This window comes from Barbus barbus, assembly GCF_936440315.1.
Source record: "Barbus barbus genome assembly, chromosome: 43".
NCBI lineage: Eukaryota > Metazoa > Chordata > Actinopteri > Cypriniformes > Cyprinidae > Barbus > Barbus barbus.
This window is the reverse complement of record NC_136721.1, coordinates 1,053,586-1,080,000: the sequence shown is the minus strand read 5'-3', so window position 1 is coordinate 1,080,000 and position 26,415 is coordinate 1,053,586.

Here is a 26,415-nt window from a genome sequence, read left to right as displayed (position 1 = left end):
GACTGATTATGATCATTAAGGACTAGGCAAGGGATGTCACAAAATAGCTACATTTACATGCATCATAATAATCCATTGATAAACAAACTGATGACTCAACCAGACTAAAAAAGATTTAATGTAAACACTTCAGTCGATCCCATTGAGCAAAATCTGAATGAAATTTCATTTGGATAGAAAGGGATAGTTTAGACCTCAAATAATCCGATCAATTAAAAAAATAGCATGTAAGTGCTTGAGTCTGACTGTATATATACAGTCCTGGTCAGAATTATTGGCACCCTTGGTAAATATGATCAAAGAAGGCTCTGAAAATAATCCTGCATTATTAATCCTTTTGATCTTTTATGTAAAAAAAAAAATACAAAAATCGAACCTTTCATTGAACTAAAACAATTGAAAATGGGGGAAAATTTAATTATGAAATAAATGTTTTTTTTTCTCAAAACACGTTGGACACAATTATCGGTACCCCTAGAAATTCTTATGAGTAAAATATCTCTGAAGTATATTCCCATTCATATTCACAGTTTTGAGCACTCCAGGGTGATTATGAACATGAAATTATCCAGCCATGGCTTCCTGTTTCACAGAAATATAAGTAGGAGGGAAAACAAAACCCAAATTCCCTTAATCATCCATCACAATAAGAAAAACCAAAGAATATATTTCTGATGTGCAGTGGAAATTCCCATTTCCACCATCAGGGCAATAATTAAGAATTTCCAATTAAAAGAAAATGTTAGGAAACTGCCTGGAAGAGGACATGCGTCTATATCGTCCTAATGCACGGTGAGAAGGAGAGTTTGAGTGGCTAAAGACTCTTCAAGGACCACAGCTGGAGAATTGCAGAAAATACTTGAGTCTCTGGGTCAGAAAACCTTTAAAAAAAATGTCAAACAGTCCCTACATCACCACATGTTGTTTGGGAGGGTTTCAAGAAAAATTCTCCTAGCTCATCCAAAAACAAACTCCAGCATATTCAGTTATCAGACACGACTGGAACTTCAAATGGGACTGGCTTCTACGGTCAGATGAAACTAAAAAAATAGCTTTTTAGCGGCAAACACTCAAGGTAGGTTTGGTGAACATAGGGATATAAAGTACCCCCCCATGTGTGTACAATGAAAAATACTGCTGTATTTTTGATGTTGTGGGCCTATATTTCTGCTGGAGGTCCTAGACATCTTGTTTAGACACATGGCATCATGGATTCTATCAAATACCAACAGATAAAAAATCAACAAGTGACTGGCTCTGTTAGAAATCTTTTAATTGGCCATGTTTAGATCTTCCAACCAGACAGTAATCCAAACACAAACCTCACAAAAATGGGTCACTGGGCACAAAACCAAGCTTCTGCTGGCCATATTCCAGACCTCTGACATGAACCCTGTAGGAAATGAGTGAGGTGAACTGAAGAGAAGAAGCACCGGCATGGAGCTGAGAATCTGAAGGATCTGGAGTGATTCTGGATGAAGGAATGATCTCTGATCTCTTGTCAGGTGTTTTCTAACCTCATCAGGCATTATAGGAGAACATTTAGAGCTGTTAAACTGGCCAATGGAGGTTTCAAAAAGTATTGAATAAAACGGTGCCGTTAATTGTGGCCAATGTGTATTAGAGAAAAACATTTATTTCATAATGATATTTCCTCCCATATTAAATTATTTTTCTCCAATGAGATTTTTGTGTTTTTTTCAAATAAAAGATCAAAAGGATTAACAATGTAGATTGATTTTCACAGTCTTCTTTTTCACAGTTAATTCTCTCTTTCCTATAATGTTGGGGCAGGGGCGTAGTGTCTGGGTATGCAGGGTATGCAGGTGCATATGGGTCCAGACAGACTGGGGGTCCGCCGAGTCAAGGGGGAACTTTTAATTGAAACGAGGGAAGGAATAGAGCCCTGCACGGGCCTCAAATCTAGGCCCTAGTCCGGCCCTTGTCCCACAGCTTATCAGAATTCTCAGCCTGGGTCCAACTGGAGGCTGTGCCTTTTTTCTCTCTTGCTCTTCCCCATTACACAGCTGCTTTTGCAGTAATTAAAATAGTTAAATTTTTATATATATATAATTCTACTGTAATTATTATTTTATTATTGTATTATTATGCTAATTATTATTGTATCATTTATTTTCATGTAGAATCAATATTTTGATATTTAGGTCAGGTACATTTTTTAACCTCTATCATTTATCATGAAACATTGGTTTAGAGTAGTTTTTGTACTAATTCTGCATTTTATAAAGATATTTTGCAAGGATGAGAACATTCTAGAATATTCTGTAATATGCTTTCTGGAACATTTCAGAACATCGTGGGACAAAAATCATCCAGCATACAGGTTTTGGACGACTCCCTTGTTGTTAGCTTAGTATTATGAATGTACTTTTTATTCAGCATGTCAAACTTCATAACAAAAAAAAAAAAAAAAAAAAAAAAAGTGGAAAAAAAAAAAAAAAAAAATGATGGTATTATATTTTATATTAAGTGGCTACTAAGTTAATGAGCTAATTATTTTTTTCATGTTTTTTTCATGATTGTTTATTGTTTATGCAAGCTGCCACAGGAAAATAAATAAATAAATAAAATCACTTATTTGAAGGATTGTGAAAAATGATGTTGGTCACTGTTGATGGTAATTGGTTGGAGTTAGCATTGCCTGGAAAGGACTTCAATGTTCCAGTTGCTAAAGAGGTTGTGACACCAGCAAACGGTTCCCTCTTTGCTCTTTTCCCGGTGGCACGGCCATCAGGTGTCCACCTCTATAAACACTGATGCGTAAACCTCTGCTTCCTAGAAGAAAACTCCACTCCAATCCTTTTTACGTCAAGTTGGGACAACAGCCCCATTTATTTTCTATTTCACTTTATTTTTGTTTCCCTATACCTCACTTTCTTGTCCACATATTTGGTAGCAGGTAGTCTAAAACCCAGTACACTGAGGAATAGCCACAACATGTACTGTGAAAACTATTGAATTTTATCAGTAGTGCCTGCTTAAAGACCAGTAGTTTTCCCAAACGTATTTTAAGCCTAAGTATAATTTTCATAAGTATATGCATTAGTCTCTTGTTACTAGAAGGAAATACTGGTGTGTTGGTGGCTTCTTATCTGTCTTATTCAGCAAGACATTCTTGGTTAACCAGTTTTGGGTGCCCACACCAAACCAGCCTGGTCCAGTTTTTTCGGGTCTTGAGGACTGGATGTGATGCACTGTGACGTGATATTTCTGCTTACGTTTGTTGAGATCAGCTCTCATCTGTTACAGCTTTAATAAGTTGTAGCAGTCACAATACACTATCCTATCTGTGGACTTTCTTCCGCTTGCCACCCTCCCATTATATTGACTTTCACATTACACAGACTGTTGCATGTCACTCTGGACTGCATTTCCCATCATCCATTGCACTGATTACACACAGCTTGCCTTGCCTGTTTTTTTCTGTGTTCAGATTCTTGCCTGTGTATTTCGGATTACCCTTTCATCTTGCCGTTCGGACTCTGTTTGCCCCTGCCTGGACTATTGCTGTGTACCTGGGTTATCTCTCTTTGCCTTGCCCTGTTGGATATTGTTCGCCAGAGACTGATAACGTCTATCCTTGGATTACTCTTTGTCTTGCCTGTGCTATACCTGTTGTTGTTATCGACCCATGCCTGTTTCTGTCCACATCTTCGAATAAATAGATTTGCATATGGATATTCCTGTTTTCACTCTGTTACAACACTTTCATTTTTTACGCAATTTTTGTCACACTATTTTACTTTTTTTATTTATTTATTTATTTTTTGTGAATTCCCTTATTAGTGTTTTGACCAATGGCACAATATTGACATGATAGGTCAATGATGATCCCTTCTTGCAAGATTCAAACCTATAAATTACCTTTTTTTTTTATTTATCAGCCTAAACATTGTGGTATAGCATGCACCTTAGTTCAGACATTGCACTTCATTGTTGAAAGGCTTGACTTTTTCCCCTTACATTATCTATCAAATTTGCCAGCCACTTGGTTTTAAGAAATCTTCCAGGAGCCTTCATTCAGACATTAACCAATTACAGTATCAGTCATGGCTCATATTCCAGCTCTGCTCGGAACGGGCGCAGGAAGCTGCTGAAGTGCCAAAGCCAATCCGGCCACATATCACTGGGCCTAAATGATTGGTCAGTGGAGACAGATGAAGATGAATGGCTTTCTTAGTCAAGATTGAAAGTAAGGAGGTTGTATTTCATCTGTATCTGATCTAACCTTTGCTCAGTAAGCTGGCTGATTTCCTTTGACAAGCAGAGGTCTAAGAAGTGGAACAAAGCCACTAAAACCATTCTGTTTTAAAAATATGAGAATCTACATTGATTAAAAGTGTTTAGTTAAACAGGACTAGATGTACAACTTTCCATTACTTCCCATGAAGATTAAGTGGACAGACAAATTAGAGCATTCAGATGGCTAAGGAGTGTAAAGTCTACTAGGATGCCATAAAGGAGATAAAGTTGTTTATTATCTAATAAGGTTCAAGAGCACCAAGTAACTCTGAGAACGGAGAGGCACAATGCCTCATTAAATCCCGGAAGCGCAAAAATCAGCCCATTCTCGGAAGTGCATCCGCTTCATATATACATGAAAATCTATTAATGTAAAAAGCAACCACGGCGGTTGGCACGCTGGTAATAGATGTACTTGCATAGCTCAATTGACTTTCGAAAGCACTGAAAGAAACAAAAAGCATTTGCTTGTTCTCACATTAGGCTTTAGCAACACAAGCTGAAAATGGAAGAAAGTCCTCTGGAGCTTGTTCCAGCATGCCTTTAAAATGTTCTCTGCTTGTTTAGCTCATATTGTGTCTCTTGGCAGTATCTAAAAGTGCATTTCTCACTGGAACTTCTGTGTTATTGAAGAGGACGCCAGCTTTCTTATCACCCTTAATCTGTCTGACATGACGTGCCCACTGCGCACCTGACACGCCAGAACATGTTTCAGGTGTGTGAGTAACAGTCTCATCTGCTTTTAGACCACCTATGGGGACCTAGAGGACACACAAGAGAGGACAAACTAATGCCGCTACAATGTCCCTTTGGAGCCTGTCCGCTTTTCAGACGAAGGACAGTGTAGTATACTTTAGTTTTTACTAAGGTAAACTGTAGTGTATTGGGGCAGTCGTGGCCTAGTGGATAGAGAGTTGGACTTGTAACCCAAAGGTCGCGGGTTCGAGTCTCAAGTCCGGCAGGGATCGTAGGTGGGGGGAGTGAATGTCCAGCGCTCTCTCTACCCTCAATACCACGACTGACGTGAGACCCTTGAGCAAGTATAGGCACCCCAACTGCTCCCCGGGCGCCACAGCATTGGCTGCCCACTGCTCCGGGTGTATGTTTGCTCACTAAGCACTGAAAGAAACAAATTGTGTGCACTTGGATGGGTTAAATGCAGAGCACAAATTCCGAGTATGGGTCACTATACTTGGCCACACGTCACATCCTTTCCTTTCCTATAATATATCCTATAGTTGTAGAGAACTTAGGTTAGTGTTGGGTAAAATAATTTGTTTATATTACTATAGCTGTTATATTATTCTAAAGTGTTACCCATTTTCTCTTTGTCTTGTTTTGTACTTTTATGTCACTTCCTGTTTCCTGTGGATTTTGTAGTCAGTTTGTAGTCTGTTTGTTCATTGTTCTCGTACCATATCCCATCCTATCTATCCTATCCTATCCTATCCTATCTATCCTATCCTATCCTATCCTATCCTATCCTATCCTATCCTATCCTATCCTATCCTATCCTATCCTATCCATCTCACACCCTCACACATCCCAACCTAGGAGTTTTGGTATGCATAATTCATAATGCTAATCATCGTTTTTTTTGTCTCCCATGTGTTTTCCAGTCCATATTCCTCAAGTCAACATATAAAAACATGCTCCTTTGTTCCCTGTTTAATAAACACGTGCATACATGTAATAGGACCAGTGGCCCACTTTTCTGATGTAAAGGTGATAATTCCACTCTGAGTGTTTGCATAGAACTAATCAAGGTGATCTATGATCTCCCATCATCCTCAAACGACACAGCTTTGTGTGGGCATGACAAATTCCCAGGATACCTCCACAGTTGTATGATTTATTCCTGCAGGCCTTGAACGATGCAATTACTGTTAACATTGTTGTTAATAATTAATCAAAGATGGCTGTTTTTAATGATTTATGAGTTGCTTGCCACCTCTGGATTCATTAACGAGATGCCACATGTTACTTTTAACATGGTTTTGTACTCCGACTTTTAACATGATTTTCTGATCTCTAATTGCCATTTCATGTGCTATTTTGCATCTTATGAACTTAGCTTCTGCTTGCATAGTAATTTGGTCTCAGAGGAGATTATTAAACACAATTATAGCACAATCCTGTGAAGGGTAATGGCATTCAAACTGTATTCGCAGTCATTCTCATCAGGGTTTTCTCAGGGGTGGAAATTGATCCAGTGCCTCTTTAGCACCACCTCAAAAACAATAAAATACAAAAAAGTCATATGAGAGAATGCAGTGCCTCCTTTTTATTGTGATCGCCTGGTGTAAAAGCGTGTAGTAGTTTATTTTGCAATAACAGTTGGAGAGTTCTACATTGTCCCACCTGTTACAAAACTACTTGCCACCTAAGTAAACAATTGGATGTTAAATATTGATTTGTGTTGAAATATTTGAGTTGAAAACATATACAAAGCCAACATTTTATCCAGCTAAACTTCTACAGAACAAACAGGATTTTCGGACATCTACGCTGCCTTCAAAAAGCCATCAGATCTCAGTAAACAGGATGTGACAATCGCACCCATCATTTCCCATCATGTACCCATAATAATAAACATTATGCAATGTCTATTTTGGACTGAACTATTTTGCTTTGATAGATTGTTCTCTGCCAATTGAGACCCTGTATAATGAGTAGATGAACAGTATTGCTATAGTGTGTTTTGGGACACTGGATCGGTTATCTGCTGCCAGAGGAATGAATAGGACAATACAAGACCTTCTTCTGCTGCTGAAGGTCACCTTTGTCTCATAAAGCCTTGAGACAATAGGAAATTAGGATAGGCCTGATCTGCTCAGAGCTGATTTTCATTCCATTAGTGGAAGTCAGAAAGAATCAGCAAAGGCGTCACTTCAAACAAGTTCATCTGAATTCAAGCTTGCTAACCACTTCTCTCCTCCATCAATCATAGTCTTCAGGATGTTGAGGACATTTTTTTCCCACTCAGTTTGGCTTTACATATCATCTTAAATGAACTCGGCAGTCAATTTGTGAATGAAATAACACAAGATTAAACAAAAGGGTCACTTAATGGTATAACTATAACCTCTAAACCTGATGGATTAAGTCATTTTTAGTTGGGAAATAATACTAATACTAATATTAATAATAATAATACAAAGAAAAATTCTTACAACTACAATAGACTTTCAGCGCTTCGCACTTGAACCCCTAAAATAAAATAAATAAATAAATGAATAAATACAAATAGCAGATGAATAAATAATACATTTTAATGGTGATTTCCCCCCCATAAATGTATATTGTGCAGTCTAATCACAATCAAGTTTAAATTCTGCATTTAAGTTTTTAAAGGTTTTGTTTTAATGAGTCTTAATGTACTGGTATTAATATAGAGAGAATAAGAAAATGCAACTGTGAGAAATCTACACAGCCAATGAAATCAATGAAAATACATATCTTAATGTGTTTTAGGATACAGAGACCCCCGTTGCAGCAGACCACCATCTTCACTGTACCCAAGAACATAGATATTTCTATTCCCAGAGGCTCAGAATAAGCAAAGAACGGGTGACCAGAGCAGACAGGGATTTATGCTGTCTGCTTAGCTCCTCGATGTCTTGAAAATGGTGTGTACTAAAAGAAGAAGTGGTTCACTTAGTTGTTATGGTAATAATCTATGAGACTAGAAAGTAATAAGTTTTTTGCTTTCAATAAGAGAGTGGTTCTCAACAGTCTTTGCTTTAGGACCAGTATTTTTTATCCTGCAAACATGAATGGCCTTTAAATGAATCACTGGGAAGTATTAATATTGCAAAACATAATCTTAATATGAATACAGACATTTTATTAATTCACTGCACATGTAGGTGTTTAGCGGTTGCATTTTCTCTTCTTTTGCACACAGCCTGCACATTTTGTTCTTTTACAATTTGGTTGGACACACAGCTATTTAGTGTCTTGCAGTGTGAAATACTATATTTCATCTTCAGCATTTTATTCAACGTTATCGCTTGTATAATTTCCATACATGCCGTTTCAATGAGCTCATATTGAGCAAAAACTCTCATCGTGTCATCAGCGGTTCTATGAATCTTTCATGATCTCATCTCGGCGCCACAAAACCATTGCTCGTCCTTTTTGAGAGTGTATTGATCCAGCATCGATTACAATACATCCCTGTTAGTCAGTGTTGGGTGTTAAAGTAATTCATACTATTTCCAGGCAGCTGGGTTATTCCTGCTGTGTGTCATTATGTGAAGTTTCATAAACCAACAACCAGATATTTTCCGCAGTGCTTCTCAGCCCTTAAAAATACAAATTAAATCCAGTCTTTAGAGCCTGAGCCGTTAACCAGAATATAGCCAGTATATGGGAATTTTACTGCAACTGTAATTATATAACATATTTTATTCTCTAAACTACCAAACTACCTTTCTGCAGTGTACTTACTAGACTAATGGACTGAATGAGAAAAATCTAATCAAATGAGAGTTTGTGGAAACAATAAAATATGTACAGCGTTATTATAGTCAAAAGAATGTGTTAAAGGGGCCATCAAAATAAAGTGAAACTCTGTTTTTCATTTTGGCTTGTTCTGAGCAATATTTTTTTTTTTTTTTTTTTTTTTTTTTTTGTGTTGTATCTTATTTTTTATTTTATTAATTGAATACAAAACACTGGAGACTCCGACAGTGTGGCTTCATTTATAGCCTATGCATGACATACTGCACATATATTTATTTAAAATGTATTCATAATATATACTAATATACTAATAGCATTTAGTATCATTTAGTTTTGTAGTTGTAGTAGCAACATGTTTGTTTACAACTCAACACTTTTGTTTGGGAATGGGCCACATATGGTTTTTAGCTGCAAAAACGCTATATTTCATTATATTGTTGTCATTTTTCAGTATTTCAGATGTCCTTTTCACTGATGGCCTTGAAGTGTTGCCTAAAAGTTTGAAATATATTAAAAAGCATGATCAAGTTGACTCAAATATTTAAGCAAATACTTAATACATTTTTAAAACTCTATTTTTGTGCAGTGCATTCGTGCTCATCTTTCTTTTGAGCATTTTACATGTCAGAGGTCTAAATTAATAAATACAATACCTGCAGATATGCACATCAGGATTACTGAAAAAAAATGCTCTAAAGGTTATACAGAAATATGTTTAAATTTTGTTTTGTTTTGTTGTCAGAATCAGAATCAGAAAGAGCTTTATTGCCAAGAGTGTTTGCACACACAAGAAATTTGTCTTGGTGTTAGGAGCTTCCAGTGCATAGTGCAGACAACATATGATAAAGAACACTAATAATGAAGAGAATACACAATAATTAAGAATAACAATAGTAATAAAGAATACAAATATACAGAAAAGAGACATGGCCATAGACAGAACTGTGAATGTGCATGTGTCCTATGTACAGATGAAGGTTTGATGAGTTATTTACAGATGTACAGTACTCATCTCCACAGTTTTGAGGTTTTCCAGGTTGTTAAGACTGCACCAGACAGCCAGCTGCTCAACCTCCTGTCTGTAAGCAGACTCGTCACCATCCTTGATGAGGCCTATGACTGTAGTGTCGTCCGCAAACTTCAAGAGCTTGACAGAGGGGTCCTTTGAAGTGCAGTCATTCGTGTAGAGGGAGAAGAGCAGTGGGGAGAGAACGCAACCCTGAGGGGCGCCAGTGCTGATGGTGATAGTCCTGGATGTGAGTTTGCCCAGCCTCACTAGCTGCTGCCTGTCTGTCAGGAAGCTGGTGATCCACTGACAGATGGAGGAGGGCACAGAGAGCTGTCTCAGTTTGTCTGAGAGAAGGTCAGGTATGATGGTATTGAAGGCCGAGCTGAAGTCCACAAATAAGATCCTTGCATAATTCCCAGGTTTGTCGAGGTGTTGCAGGATGTAATGCAGTCCCATATTGACAGCGTCATCCGCAGACCTGTTTGCTCTGTATGCAAACTGAAGAGGATCCAGCAAGGGTCTTAGTGATGTCCTCCAGTCTCTCAAGTGACTTCATGACCACAGGCGTGAGTGCGACAGGTCTGTAGTCATTAAGTCCAGTGATTTTGGGCTTTTTGGGGACGGGGAATGATGGTGGAGCGTTTGAAGCAACAGGGAACTTCACACAGCTCCAGAGATCTGTTGAAGATCTGTGTAAAGATGGGGGCCAATTGGTCAGCACAGACTTTTAGACAGGCAAGTGAAATACCGTCTGGTCCTGAAGCTTTCCTAGATTTCTGTTGCAGGGGGGGAAGGTGAATGTGTGAAGTGCAGATCAGAGCGGGTGCTGGGTGTCAGTCTGGCCTTTTCAAATCAGCAGGAAAACACATTGAGATCGTCAGCCAGTTGTTGATTCTCCACAGACTGTGGGGGTGGTGTCTTGTACATGGTGATGTTCCTCAGACCAGTCCATACTGACGCCGGATCGTTGGCTGAAAGTTCTTTTTTCAACTTCTCAGAGTAGTTCTTTTTAGCCACTCTGATCTCCTTTGTTAGTCTGTTCCTGGCCTGGTTATACAAGATTTTATCCCCACTTCTGTAAGTGTCCTCTTTGGCCTGACGAAGCTGTTTGAGTTTCCCAGTAAACCACGGTTTATCATTATTGAGTGATAAGAATGTCCTAGTATGTCATACTAGCCTTTTCAAGGTTAAAATGAAAAACGTGTAACTTTCACAACACAGCGTGGCTGTGACGTCTCTGTGGACTCTGTGGAGAAACATAGGGTTGCATGTGAATCATGCTGTTGTCTTTGTTCTCTGAAGCAGTTTGTATTTCAGAGCCCACATTTGCCACTGTGTAATATTAAACACGACATCACTTAATGTGGCGTATAGAGATAAATCTGAATATAGATGCCTGCCCACGTGTGAAAAACCTATGGTTTCTACTTACATTTCCCATTTATTATTCTTTTTCTGCTGGAAAAGAAATTGCTATTTATACAAACATCAGTGGGAGTTATGTGCATTAGTTACGCAAGGAGTCACTGATCCTTTAATGGCAAATGTGAATACATGTGTGAATAAGATGATTATGTTGGTGTGTGTGGGTTGGGTAGGGATTCTCCGATCATAGGCAGACAATTAAAAAAAAACGAAATAAAACCATGCATTTCGGCTAATATGTTACCTAACTCTTTTTTTGGGGGGGTTAATAGGTCATTAAAGGTAAAATGTGTGAAACTGGCACGAGACCAGATTATGGCAGATTAACAGATAATTACACAACATTTGCGCGCAGCAAGAGCACACTGTAGCTTTTGCCGGACAGTGTGTCATCCACTGAGGAGATATGTAGCTTTTTTTATTTCTAGCACATGCTCTCAACATGATGCCCATGAACAGACCCAACAATGACTTCACCCTGCTAGCACACAGCTTTTACACTCATGTATTAAGATGTGTCGTGACATATTATGATAGGAACAGTTGTTCTCACCACAGGTCATGAGGTACTTGCTATGAAATAAAATGCTGTGTGTGTAATTAAATATCAAAATAAGCTTAGGTAAACAACTATGCATTTACTGCACAAATAATTAATAATTTGGGTTGAATTATAACGGTTAAATTATAATTTGCTATAGATCTGTTTGACAGGGATATACCATTATAATCTACCCAGGATCATTGAAAATACATGCCTCGACCTACTTTTCTGCAAAAAAACAAAAACAAATAAACATATCTATACGTGCAAATCGCTGCAGTTTCCGATTGAAAGTATATCATAATAATAACTTTTATACCTTTTCACACAAATTATGATTTACAGGACCAGACTTTCCATTAAGAACGCCTAATTTTTCCTTGCACAATACTATGTTATGACTTTAAAATTATTTTAACGTGCTGTGAGATTTGAAAATTCACTGGACATTTCACTTTGAAACTACCGCAAAACATGCAGTAAGGTACGTTATATCGGTCTTGCAGAAACCCCACCACAAGCACATATTTTCAGAGAGGGTTGATTATAACACTGTGTCCTCCTGTACAGGCCCAATGTAATAAGATTCCAGCAATAGGCAACTTGTCTGTACACACCAGATGCAACACGGTTATGAGACACAACATAATCAATCAAAAATCACAGCCAATCAGAAGAGCGTACTGCTGAAATAGATATAATCATTAAACTGTATCAAAAACACACACTGAGTGACAGATACAATCTTATGTGACAACGATTTTAACTAACAATTATAAAAAAAAATGTATGCATTTTTTTCAAAGTGCAAGTTTTTAGAGCATTTTTAGACAATTTCTACAAAAACATGAATTTGTTCAAATGGTGATGCCATGCACATATGTGTTAAGTGTTCGGTCTGTAGACACGCAGTGTTTCTTTACAAAGTGACATCGCCAACTGCTGGCCTGGCATGCAAAATACAGCTTTTTAGTTATTTTTGACGTGAAGTGAAGTGAAGTGACATACTGCCAAGTACGGTGACCCATACTCGGAATTCGTGCTCTGCATTTAACCCATCCAACGTGCACACACACAGCAGTGAACACACACACACCGTGAACACACACAGCAGTGAACACACACACACACACACACAGCAGTGAACACACACCCGGAGCAGTGGGCAGCCATTTATCCATGTTTACGGTATGTGATCCATGTTTACGGTATGTGAAAAATGCAAAGGAAAATGTCACAGGGTAAGCCTGTGACTATGCACGGACTGAATACACACGCACGTTTCATACATACATCGGCTTCATGTTAACACGGTCTGTTTGCCGGCACTGACAATCATGTATACACGGACTTTGAATTTGATGTTATTGTATGTTTAAAGGTGTGTTGTGGTGTATTATGTCCTGTATGTTGGTATTACCTACTTTATGTGAGTTATATGGGGAATCAGTGGCTGTAACATCAGTGTATATAACATGATAGGATTGTTGTCTTATGTACAGAAATAAATCACCTCACCATTATTATTTGGTTTATATGGTTTATTAAGTACAGTGTTAAGAGTGATACAAATATACTTACGACATTTGACGAGTCATTTGCCAAACCTGTTCAGTTAAAAATCCGGTCTATTTATACATGGTGTTCGCGCCATCTTGGTAGTCCGTGTGTGTGACGTCACCGGGGGTTCCATCCGTCATAGCTGTACAAAAGAAATGTTTTACGAGTTATTTGTAGTATTTGTGTGTACATTATGTGTGTATCTGCAGATATGAGTTGTTATATGTATTATTGTTGTTATTATTATATGTATATGTGATTTATGTGAAACATACTTACCTTTTCAAATGGTATGTCCCGGACCAGGGGAGGAGTTAGGCCTATAAAAAGGCTCCAGAAATTTAGTATGGGAATGGGAAGTGCTGTTTGTGTCATGCGGCTGCATGTACAGTGACTCATCGTGTGGCGAATAAAATGTGTTCTTGAACCTGACCAATGGCTTCCTCTGTCACTTTGGGCCTCCATCTGCTACTGCTATCTTAACAGTTGGTGTCAGAAGTGAAGGAAATAAATAGCGGTAAAAGTGACAGTGAATTAAAATGCCACCGAAGACCAGGGGTCAGGTGACTACAGATGTGGAAACGGAAGAAGATCAAGGTGCAGTGTGTGGCATTCCAGAGGAAAGTTTCCAACCTGCTGAGGTTCCAACCACCACAGGTGATGCAGCTGTGACAGCCCTGGCAGGGATGTTTCAGGCCTTCCTGCAGTACCAGAAGGAGAGGGACGAGAGGCAAGAGAGAGAGTCAGCTCGACGGGAGCAGCAGTACAAGGTCCTCAATCATCAGGTCACGCAGATGCAGATGGACGTGGAGCGTACTAGGCATAAAGCTACCTGTTCGGATCAGCCAGTTACACGAGTGCTGGATCATGTGCCTCCGTTGCCAAAGCTACAAGACAGTGATGATGTTGAGCATTTTCTGACTACGTTCGAGAGACTGGCAGAGGTGTACAGGTGGCCAAGGGAGGACTGGGCTGTTCATCTGATTCCTTTGCTCACTGGAAAAGCGAGAAGTGCTTTTGTCGCCATGGCGCCTGCCTTTACCTCTGACTATGATAGAGTTAAAGAGGTAATTCTCAAGAAGTATGAGATTAGTCCAGAGACTTATAGACTGAGATTTCGTTCATTAAACACAGCCTTTGATGAGTCCCCGACGGAGTTGTACATCCGCTTAAAGGACTTGTTTTCAAAGTGGGTCCAGCTGGAGATGAGCAGCAAGACAGAAGTGATGGAGACCTTGGTGTTGGAGCAGTATATGAAGGTGCTGTATCCAGAGGTGAGGACTTGGGTGAAGGAGAGAAACCCCAGCACTGGAGGAGAAGCAGCCGACCTGGTAGAATCCTATATAGCAGCGCGGAAAGGATCTTCTGAGACCTTCCGGTATTCTGGTATCTTTCCGGCAACAAGAGGTAAGTCTGTGGGGTCAGGGGGTAGTTCGTTCTCTCAAAGTCAAGCCCAAATTTTGAAAACTACTCACCTGAAGCCCACACTACCGGTAGCTATACGCCAGACTTTGTCTAAAGACGATATAGTATGTTACAATTGTGCAGAGGCAGGGCATACTAGTCCACATTGCCCTTTGCGAAAACCTAAATCTGCCAGATTGTGTTATGTGCCCCAATCCAGCCCTAAGGTAGTAGTTAACCTAGATAAGGAACCCATCATTTCAGTGTTGTTGAATGGTAAGCCACTAACAGCGTTGGTAGACACCGGTTGTGTACGTACTTTAGTACAGTCACAGTATATAGCCAGAGAGTCATGGACTGAGGAGACCGTAACTGTTTGTTGTGTACATGGAGACAAGTCAGAATTGCCTACTGCTGAGGTGTATTTGGAGGTTAACAATCAGCCATTTTTGATGAACGTAGGTGTTGCCACAAATCTGCCATATCCAGTGTTGCTAGGGACTGATATGCCCATATTAGCAGACTTGGTGCAGGAGACAGCTTGGTGTGGAGTAGTTACTCGAGCACAGGCTCAAAAGTTTACCCAGGTGTCCCAATCCCAAGATTCTGTAGATAGCACCCTTCAGGAGATGCCATTTTTTATAGAGGAAAGTTTAGGTGAAGAAGGGTTGTCCGAGGAAGATAGATTGGACAGACGCAGAAAAAGGGTTGCAGACTTGATGGATAGCGCAGAACAGGCAAAGTATGAGTGGGAAGAACCTGAGATTGGTGAGTCAGATTTGGTCATACCCAGTGAACTAGGGCAGCTTCAGAAAGAGGATGTTACCTTGTCTGCATGCTTTGAGAAAGTTAGCAAAGATGAGACTGTGAGTTCATTTTATGGTGAGAGGTTCCTGGTGAAACAGGGTCTTCTTTACAGACACAGTGAAGAAGGTACACAGTTAGTGGTACCCAAAGCACAGCGCAGGAAGGTATTAGAACTCAGCCATTCTATTCCCTGGGCAGGTCATATGGGATTCATGAAAACGTTAATGAGAATATCCAAACGGTTTTATTGGCCCGGTATGTATAGTGAAGTGAAAGAATATTGCAAGAATTGTCCTGAGTGTCAATTGACAGTTGGCAGAACACCTGCAAAGGCACCTCTTATTCCGATACCTGCAGTTGATACACCTTTTGAGAGGATAGGGGTTGACATTGTTGGACCTGTAGAGAGAAGTCAAAAAGGGAACCGGTTTATTCTGGTAATTTGTGATTATGCAACCAGATACCCCGAGGCCTACCCTTTGAGAGAGGTCACTTCAAAACAGATTGCATCCGCGTTTTTAAACTTCTTCTCGCATGTAGGCATCCCTAAAGAAGTGTTAACTGACCAAGGTCCCAATTTTATGAGTCGCACCCTGCAGCAGGTCTATCAGTTACTGGGCATTAAGAGAGTTCGAACTACTCCATATCACCCCCAGACTGATGGTCTGGTAGAAAGATTTAATCAGACCTTAAAAGGCATGTTGAAGAAGTTTGTGTCTGAAACCGGAAAAGACTGGGACAAGTGGCTGCCTTACCTTTTGTTTGCTTACCGTGAAGTTCCCCAAGCATCCACGGGGTTTTCTCCTTTCGAATTACTTTTTGCTCACCAGGTCCGAGGTCCATTGGATGTCTTGAGAGACAGTTGGGAAGCTAGTGGCAAGCTACCTAAGCAAAATACCCTTTCTTACATCCTCAAAATGAGAGAGCAGTTACAACTGTCATCTACCCGAGCACAAGAGAACTTGCAACAGGCGCAAGTGAAGCAGAAGGCATGGTACGACCAGAAGGCCAGGTCCCGAACCTTTCAATCAGGAGAGCAAGTTTTATTGCTGCTACCGACATCAGAGAACAAACTGTTGGCCAAATGGCAAGGTCCTTACCAGGTGAGGAAGAAAGTTGGTCCTGTAACGTATGAAATCGAAATGCCATCTAGAAATAAACCTTTGCAAACTTTCCACGTCAATATGTTGAAGAAGTGGCACAGTCCGTCTTCACTGCCAGAACCAGCAGGGGCAGCCGTGAAAGAGCTCTTGGTGAGGGCAGTGCTGGAGGAGGACGAAGTAGAGGAGCAGTACTTACCTGTTCATCAAAGTGAGTGCCCTTTAAATCTGCAGCATCTGACAACTGAACAGAGAAATCAATTGCAAGAATGCATACCTGACCAACTGTTCCTGGACACACCTGGGAAAACAGACCTAGTACAACATTACATCTACTTGAAGGACTTGAAACCAATCCGACAACCAGTTTACCGAGTTCCAGAAAGGCTGTTGCCCATCATGAAGCAAGAATTGGAGATGATGCAGAAACTGGAGGTTATAGAACCATCATTCAGTGAGTGGAATAACCCCATCGTGTTAGTACCTAAGAAAGATGGGTCCCTCAGATTCTGTTTGGACTTCAGGAAACTCAACTCGGTGAGCAAATTTGATCCTTACCCTATGCCCAGAGTGGACGATTTGATTGAGAAACTTGGTAGTGCAAAGTATCTTACAACCCTTGATCTGTGCAAAGGCTATTGGCAAGTGCCCTTAAGTCCAGATAGCAAAGAACTTACAGCATTCAAGACACCGTTTGGGCACTATCAATTCCGGGTCCTTCCTTTTGGGCTGCATGGGGCACCTGCGACCTTTCAGAGGATGATTGATCAGATCCTTCAGGGAACTGAGAATTTCGCAGCAGCATATTTGGATGACATTATTATTTATAGTAGGACATGGCAGGGTCATCTGGAACATCTCAAGGAAGTGTTAAGCCGAATAAAGAATGCTGGACTTACCATTCGCTCAGACAAGTGCACTATAGCTAAGACGGAGACCTGCTACCTTGGTCATGTGCTGGGGCATGGAATCATACGCCCTCAGGTAGGGAAGGTTGAGGCCATTAAACAGGCTGAGCGGCCTGTAACAAAGAAACAGGTGCGATCCTTCCTTGGCCTGGTGGGGTGGTATAGACGCTTCATCCCGAACTTCTCTGCGAGGGCCATAGCCCTTACTGAGCTGACAAAAAAGAACAAACCTAACAAGCTTAATTGGACGACAGATTGTGACTGTGCTTTCGTAGATTTGAAGGATGCTTTGTGTAAAGAGTCAGTGTTGCAAAGTCCAGATTTTGAACAACCCTTTACAGTTCAGACCGATGCTTCACAATTTGGCCTTGGGGCTGTGCTTTTACAGGGAGAGCAGGGGCACTTGAGACCCATTGCTTTTATCAGCAGAAAACTCCTTCCACGAGAAACACGGTATTCAACCGTAGAGAAGGAGTGCCTAGCTGTCAAATGGGCCTTAGACTCTTTCAGGTATTACCTCATGGGTAGGAAGTTTAAGTTGGAGACTGATCATCGGGCACTGGTTTGGCTTGGCCGAATGAAGGACACGAATGCCCGTATAACACGGTGGTTCCTGGCTGTGCAGCCATTTGATTTTGAAATTTTATATCGGACTGGCTCTGAGAACTGCACGGCAGATTTCCTCTCTAGGACACCTCGAGTGGTGTCTAGGGAAGGGGGAGGAAATGTCACAGGGTAAGCCTGTGACTATGCACGGACTGAATACACACGCACGTTTCATACATACATCGGCTTCATGTTAACACGGTCTGTTTGCCGGCACTGACAATCATGTATACACGGACTTTGAATTTGATGTTATTGTATGTTTAAAGGTGTGTTGTGGTGTATTATGTCCTGTATGTTGGTATTACCTACTTTATGTGAGTTATATGGGGAATCAGTGGCTGTAACATCAGTGTATATAACATGATAGGATTGTTGTCTTATGTACAGAAATAAATCACCTCACCATTATTATTTGGTTTATATGGTTTATTAAGTACAGTGTTAAGAGTGATACAAATATACTTACGACATTTGACGAGTCATTTGCCAAACCTGTTCAGTTAAAAATCCGGTCTATTTATACATGGTGTTCGCGCCATCTTGGTAGTCCGTGTGTGTGACGTCACCGGGGGTTCCATCCGTCATAGCTGTACAAAAGAAATGTTTTACGAGTTATTTGTAGTATTTGTGTGTACATTATGTGTGTATCTGCAGATATGAGTTGTTATATGTATTATTGTTGTTATTATTATATGTATATGTGATTTATGTGAAACATACTTACCTTTTCAAATGGTATGTCCCGGACCAGGGGAGGAGTTAGGCCTATAAAAAGGCTCCAGAAATTTAGTATGGGAATGGGAAGTGCTGTTTGTGTCATGCGGCTGCATGTACAGTGACTCATCGTGTGGCGAATAAAATGTGTTCTTGAACCTGACCAATGGCTTCCTCTGTCACTTTGGGCCTCCATCTGCTACTGCTATCTTAACAGAAAACCTTTGTGTTTTTAGTACATCGTTGGCGTGTAAAAGTACTCTAAAACAAAATCCCTTGTTACACGTTGTGGATTGCTGTTCTGACTGGTTAGGACAAAAACTCTAAGTAACACAGAAAATATATATTTATTGACAACATTTCGTTTTAAGAACTAACTCTCACTATTAACCAGTTGTTTATTAGAATGCATATTACTAGCATATTGGCTGTTTATTAGTAATTACAAAGCACATATTGTGCATGAACATATTTAGATCCCTTAATCAACCCAATACCTAAACTTAACACAATACCTATCTCACCAGCTATTAATAAGCAGCAAATTGCAAGTTTATTGAGGCAAAAGTCATTGTTGATAGTGAGAACTGCTCTCCAAACTAAAGTCTGAACCCTTTTTATAGTCATCGTAACAAAATCAAGTAAAAGCAAAATTAGATATTCCCTTTTAAGATTCCCAGATAATATGTTTCTAACCTTTCCTCTTTGGATTTCTCATACAGCGGTTGGCTTTCTATTTTTACTCAGTCAAAAGTTTAAATTCCCCTTGTAATGTCCCCTTGGAGCCCCTATTTTTAGATCCACTGGCATTGTGATGTGTAAGATCAGTGTAATTATCTCAGAGGTTGCCGTCTCCTCTCAAGCTCCGGTTTGACAGAGCACCTGGCATGGGCTCGGGCCAAAGACGACTAAAACTGGCTTGCAAAAGCATGAAGTTGTCCTGTGGAGAGCCAGCAAGTATTCTAGCAGATGGCAAGCGCTTCACTAGTGCCAAGTAGTGATCTTAAAGCCAGTGTGAGATAAACACACGAAGAGAAGGGATGTCCAAATCCACCGCCTCATGCTCTGACCTCAGCCAACATGTCAGCTCAACTATGAATATTTTAAGGAAGCTTTGATCTGTGCGTCGGTATTAAAAGCAGGACATGTGTGCTGGACAGATGCCTAATGATATGAACGGATGCATATGTTGTAAGGTCACGTGCTGTTACACTCATGCATGCCTGCATCTATGATGCACATTTTACAGCACATGCAATTAAATGTATGATAAAAGGTTGGTAATGCATGACATTTGCACGATTCATTATTATACTGCATGCACATATTTAAATGCTTGTCAACTTTGGCTTCCATTAGAATTAATTCATCCTCTTAGCAAAATTCAATCAGCCATGTAATTGTAAGTTTTGCCGAGCCATTTGTTTAAAATGTTCGAGAGCATCTAGGATGATTTACTGCATTACCTGAATGTAAATTTCTAGAAATCTCACTTGAATACAGTAGCCTGTTGAACTAATGCACAAAAGAAATGATGCACTTTTTACTTATGCATCCATGTAAATGCTTTCATGTGTTTTTGAAGAACATAAAGGGACTCGAGATGCAAAGCATATTTTTCAGCTTCTTCTGGCTGGATTCATGATGTTTTTGCCCCGTCCCTATAAATGAACCAATAAATAAATAAATAAATGTCTTAATTAAACTCTGCAGAGCATATATTAGTTATTGAGATAAAATACATTAAATTAAAAGTTTTGTATTCAATACAAGTTAAATTCTTTTGGCAATATCTGCGATATGAAGAAAATAGTGAATTGAATATCAATCACAAATTAACGTTACTCTTCTACATGTTAGATGTATTTTAACCCTTTGAGTATACATTAATGTGAATGTTTACATCTAAACTCCTCTGCATAGTACAATGCATCTTTCAATATAAAATGGAGAATGGAAATTGAAATGTACCATGTCAATCTATTAAAAATGCATATGAAATATTTTGATTGTTTCACGTATCTTAGTTTTAAATCACATTTTAAAGAAAAAAATTAATATTGAACTCATATTTCCTGGAAATTGTGTTGATTAAATCAAAAATAATAAATGATTTTAAAATTCAATCACTTTTAAACTCAACACACCCCCGATAGTAAGCAACCACTTAAGTCAATGTTGATGTATCGATAAATCATTTGCTTGTAATCAGTTTTACAAGTGATGTTGATGTGCGCTCAGTTAACGGTGAAGTTGAGGACATTTATCAAAAGTCAAAATATCACAGTCGATGTCATTGAATCAATGTTACATAGAGATTTTATTTTAGTTAAAACAATTATTATTATTATTATTATTATTAATTGTGTTAAACAATGAAGAAAAGTAAAATTAAAGTATAATTTGGATATCAAAATGAATAACTGACAAAAGCACTATAAACTAAAAAAATATATATAGGGAGAAAATTTGTTTCAGAAGTTATCTTTAAATTCTGTATTATTTAATCTATTTTTCTAAAATCTATTAATGCTCCAATAACTTCTAGAGTTTGCATAATTAACATTTGTACAAGGCATTGCTAGGGAGCCATTTTCCAGCAGAGTTTCACTTCTTCCCTAATTAAAAACACTTAAACCAGCTAATTAGTGTCTTTAGGATCACTGCAAACACCAAGGCAGGTGTTTTGAAGCTGAACTCAGCATTAATGTGGCTCTCCATGAGCAGGGCTGAGACCTCTGAGCAATGCTGATTGCTCACAGATACTTCAAAAGTCATTGGAAAAAACACTAAACTATAATTGTGTCAAATCAGCTTCACAGTGTAAAAGAGAAACAAAACAAAACATTGTGTCAATAAAGCAAACAAAATTCAATTTTGCTGTAAAGTAGCTCTAAAAAGAGGACAACAGTCAATGTTTTACATAAAAACAGTTCATTGTTGATTCAGTGATGTTATTGTACAGTTCAGTTGTCTTTAAAAACTGTCTGAAAAATGAAGTTAAGCATAACATATGAGTAGTCCATCTATATGACTTGATGTCCAGGAGCAGGAGATCTAGGAGTTAAAACAGATAAGGATGGACAATTAAAGGAATATTCCATTCATTCATAAAATAGAAACCCTTAATTGGTAGTAATTATGCCACATCATGTGATGTTGACACGAAAATGAAAACGGATAAATAAATGCTACAGTTTTCTTGTACAATTAAAATGAACAACGCTAAACGTGTTATGATATGCAGTAATAAAGAAAAACATAAAAATTATAATAAAATAGAAAACTTTATTGTATAAAGTGCAATAGAAAGGTGACTTGACTCAACTTGATGGTGCTTTTGGAGCGTGACAGCAAAGTTTTGTGTTCCAAAGGAAAACTTAGAAGTTTAAATGATGACAGATTTTCCATTTTTGGTGAGTGTCATGCAAAGTATTTATTGTAAAGTTCAAAGCAGGAAGTCTTAATTTATAAATGTTTTCCGTCAGCTTCTTTCAGAATAAAGTAAATGCAACGCTGCTTATCTGTGCAGGAGATACTGGGTGAGTCACACAGGCTTGACTTGGGTTCTCTTGGCAGGGCCACAAAGAATAGTGAGGATGTGGCCTACTTGTGCCCATTCAGCCTGTTCTTTTGGATGAAGGAACCCTTTTAGTTTACATGTGAAGAAAGCTTGGTGGGCCCAGATAACATTGACACATACTTGTGTGGAATGAGTCATCCAAAAATGAAGAAAAATGACATCGCTTGTCATTTCAGCAAAGCCCAACATAGATTAGTCTTCACCTGTAGCAAATACTTGACAGAAGTTGGGTGAGACCTGTTCATTTGTCCACAACAGCATCAAATGTTGCAAAAGTCACAATTAATTCAATTAATTAAAAAGTAAGAAAATAATGTAATACATGCAATTCAGGTCACCTGACCTGTATATGCTCTAATGTAAATTCAAGCGGAAGGTATTATATTTATGCTTCTGAGAGTCTGCACCAACAGCATGCAAGTTATAAATGAATAAATCAAATAAAACAGGTCTAGTTTTGACACCTTCCTTAAACGACAATACTGTAAAATCAGACTCTCTGCTTTTAGTGGCTCATCCTGGATCTGACCTTATCAGCACTCATTTGGATCCATGTGGATGAGGTCAGCAACACGTCAGGAACTCCACCAGGCTTTCCCTCACCATCAACACTTCCCTTTCTCTCCTCAGATTTCTGATCACTCACACCTGTTTTCAATTTCCAATCAGTCAAAAAATAATTAATGTTCTATATTTTAGTTGAACAATGTTTATTTATTTATTTGTTTGTTTGTTCGTTTGTTTGTTTAAATGCATTTATTTATTTTAATGTTTTGCATTTTTAGAGAATGTTATGGTACTAAATTATATTTATGGAATAGTTATGATCCATTTATTACCTGTTAACCACTTTTAGAGCATATACCTGAAAATGAAATTTCCAACTTAAACTGTCGTAAATCTTGAATTTGGAGTACAGACTTACCTTTGGTCCATTTTTAAAGAAGCCGCTTGGCAAATTATTGCTGGGGGAAAAAAAGTGAAACTAAAAGCATTTAAGAAGTTGACGTTTATTATTATGAAGGAAAATTACATTTTATATTAAATATATATTTTCCAATACAAGTTTTACTCTAAAACTGCATGAAAATCAAGTCCATAAATCCAAAAATGTTGTACTCCAAATTTGAGGTTGATATCTCAAAAAATGAGCTTTCAGTAAGATTTTGTTTGGGCACAGTACCGAGCGTTTCCACTAAAGTAAACTGGTTTCCAGTTAATTTCCCATTTGGTCAAGTTAATTTTTTTCAGATTTTTTTCAGAATTTGCAAGTTCCAAAACCCTTACCAAGTTTTGTACCATTTTTATAAAGTAACAAAATATTAAAAAAGTAAAACGTTAAAAATAATTATAATAAAATCGCCAAACATGACCGAACAGCACCAGAGTATTAGCCAATCACTAAGCTTGCTGATTGAGCAACCCTGTGATGCCATTGGCTGATCTTGTGAGAGGTGGCCACAGCATGGCATTTTAAAGTTCACAGTTAGAACAGGGTCTTTCAATTGCATTATTCACTTATCAAACCCCTTCCAGATTAATTGTGCTGAACACACCAAAACGTTATCATGAAATGTTAAACTTTCACCCATGGATATGAAGATGTGCTTCATTTTGTCTGAATCTTGTGCAATGCAAGTATGCATGTGAAGATCTGTCCTTGTTGTGGGCATGTTTTCTCTGCATTAGCGCTGTACTTGCTTTTCTTGGGAGTCCTAAGGAATTTTCAATTGTTCACATTTAGGATAAGAATGAAGGAGAACAAAGCAGTTTTTGTGATTGGGGGCCACTTTGTGTTAATATTAACCTCACCTGTTCTCTTATCTAACATTGCTTTATAGGAAGTTGATAACACTGAATGAAACTGTCTGGGATTTTATCATCTCTCAGGTTCAAATTGTGATTTTGCAGATGAAATAAAACATATTTAAAATACATTAATTTAATACCAAATATAGTTAACATATTTACTAAGATATTGTCAGACTTTGTCTCTCTGTGTCTTGTGTTTCCCCTCCTCTTGTGCCCATATTTGGTTAGTTCCTGTTCCTGTCCTCGTTTTGCTTATTAGTTCCCAGCCCTGTGTTATTAATTATAGAGATTTAGCTTCTGTTTATAAGCCCTGTGTTTCCCTGTCTTCATGTCGGCTGTTAATTTTCTTTGTGTGCATCAATTCTCCTGCAATCTCCATGTTCCTTGGCATTTGTTTTCGATTAAAAGACGTTGTGAAGTTATTTCCCGAGTCTCCTCGTTCCTTACTCCTGGTGACCGTGACACATATAGCTCAAAACTTACTGATTTAAAACAAATCTGGAAACACTATTTTAAGGTGTCCTTGTTACATGTTATATGCACTTACTATTACAATAACAATAAATCGTGCATAATTAAATGAAAGTAACCCTAAACCAAACCCTAATCCTAACCCTAACCATATAGTAAGCACAGGTAATTAATTATATTGCTCAATATTTAAATGTATAATTGCACTGTAACAGGGACATCTTAAAATAAATTGAAATTCTAAACTTTATTTGGAGTACTAATTGTGCACAATGCACATTTCTTAATATTAAGCTTAAGCTGTGTTTTAATGTCATGTGATCTTTGAATAATATTGGTCTTTAATGTGAGATAGCGAGGTGTTTTTATTCAGTACATAAATTTGTAAATGTATTTGTAGTATACTTAGCTTGAAATAAATGTATTTCAAATACATTTTGCTATATTTGTTTTTCATTAGGATTATTATTTTGTTTACTAACCCTTTCAAAAATGTAAAGTTTAGGATACCATTTATCTCAACCTAAAATCCTTAATCTTCCTGAACATTTCTTTCCCCCAGATTGCAACACAAGACGTTTATAAGAGTGTGTTTAATTACAGCAGGTGATTATCATGTGGCTTATTTACAGGGATAATCTTCTTAAATTGTTTATTCCATTTCTACAAATGTAAAAAAAAAAAAAACGTATTCAAACACTAAAACAAACGCCTGTTAATTAGATGTTGCAAGAAGAATAATGAAGTCTTTTACACCACAACAGAATATTTAGAATCATTAAGCCGATTGGTTATTTCTTCTCATAAAGGCACTGGCATTTAGGCAAGGAAGACATTTACTTGGAAGGGTGAGATGAAAAATCTTGCCGTCGCCGTGTTCCTACATTTTTTTTTCTTTTTTCGTAAAAGGTTAATTGTGTGAAAATTATACAGCAGCTCCAGAAACAGATAACATCGATAAATAATTTGCAGCTTCTTAACGGACAGCTTTGATTCAACCGGCTGGGTTATTTGGTACGTGGAGCGGGTGGCATTTTGACTTGCTATGAATCTATGGAGATTTATGTAAGCGATTCATTGAACACTAGAGAGGGTGGGAAGGCTCTGTGGTCTAATACGGTGCTCCTACCTAAGTCACATGGCATGGGGGGGAGTCACATTGGCAAACGCTGAATGCAATGTGCAGGCAGACCACGTTTTTCTCGCACTGGAGATGAAATCAAAAGGTTTGCTCTTCTAGATGTTTCAGAGTTGTGAACGGTAACAGTGACTTGACAAAGGACAAAGAGAGACAGACAGACAACTGAGCTGTACTTGCATTGTTCTCCCTGGGTTTTTCTTATTTGTCTCTCCTCCTCTGACCTCCACAAGCCGGAGAAGTTGGCACGTGCATAGCCACGTGTTTGAGAGATGGAAACTTGTGTCTGAGATTATCCAGTAAACTCCTCCAGCCTCACCTCTGGAGTCCTCACGACAAGGAGCTTCCGCCTTCATTGATTCCCTTCATAGAATTCCATTAATACTCCTAGAGCAGGCCTGACAGGGCTGTACGATGGATCGAAACAAATTGACCTAGTGCTGAAGTCACTATCAGCAGCCATGGAACAATTAAAAGTGCATGGTAAAGAAGCTGCAATTGAAATAACATACAGTAAGTCATTAGTTAAATTTACAGACTCTTTAATATGATGCAATGTCAAAAATATGTCAATTAGCAGATATTCTAACATCTGTTTACC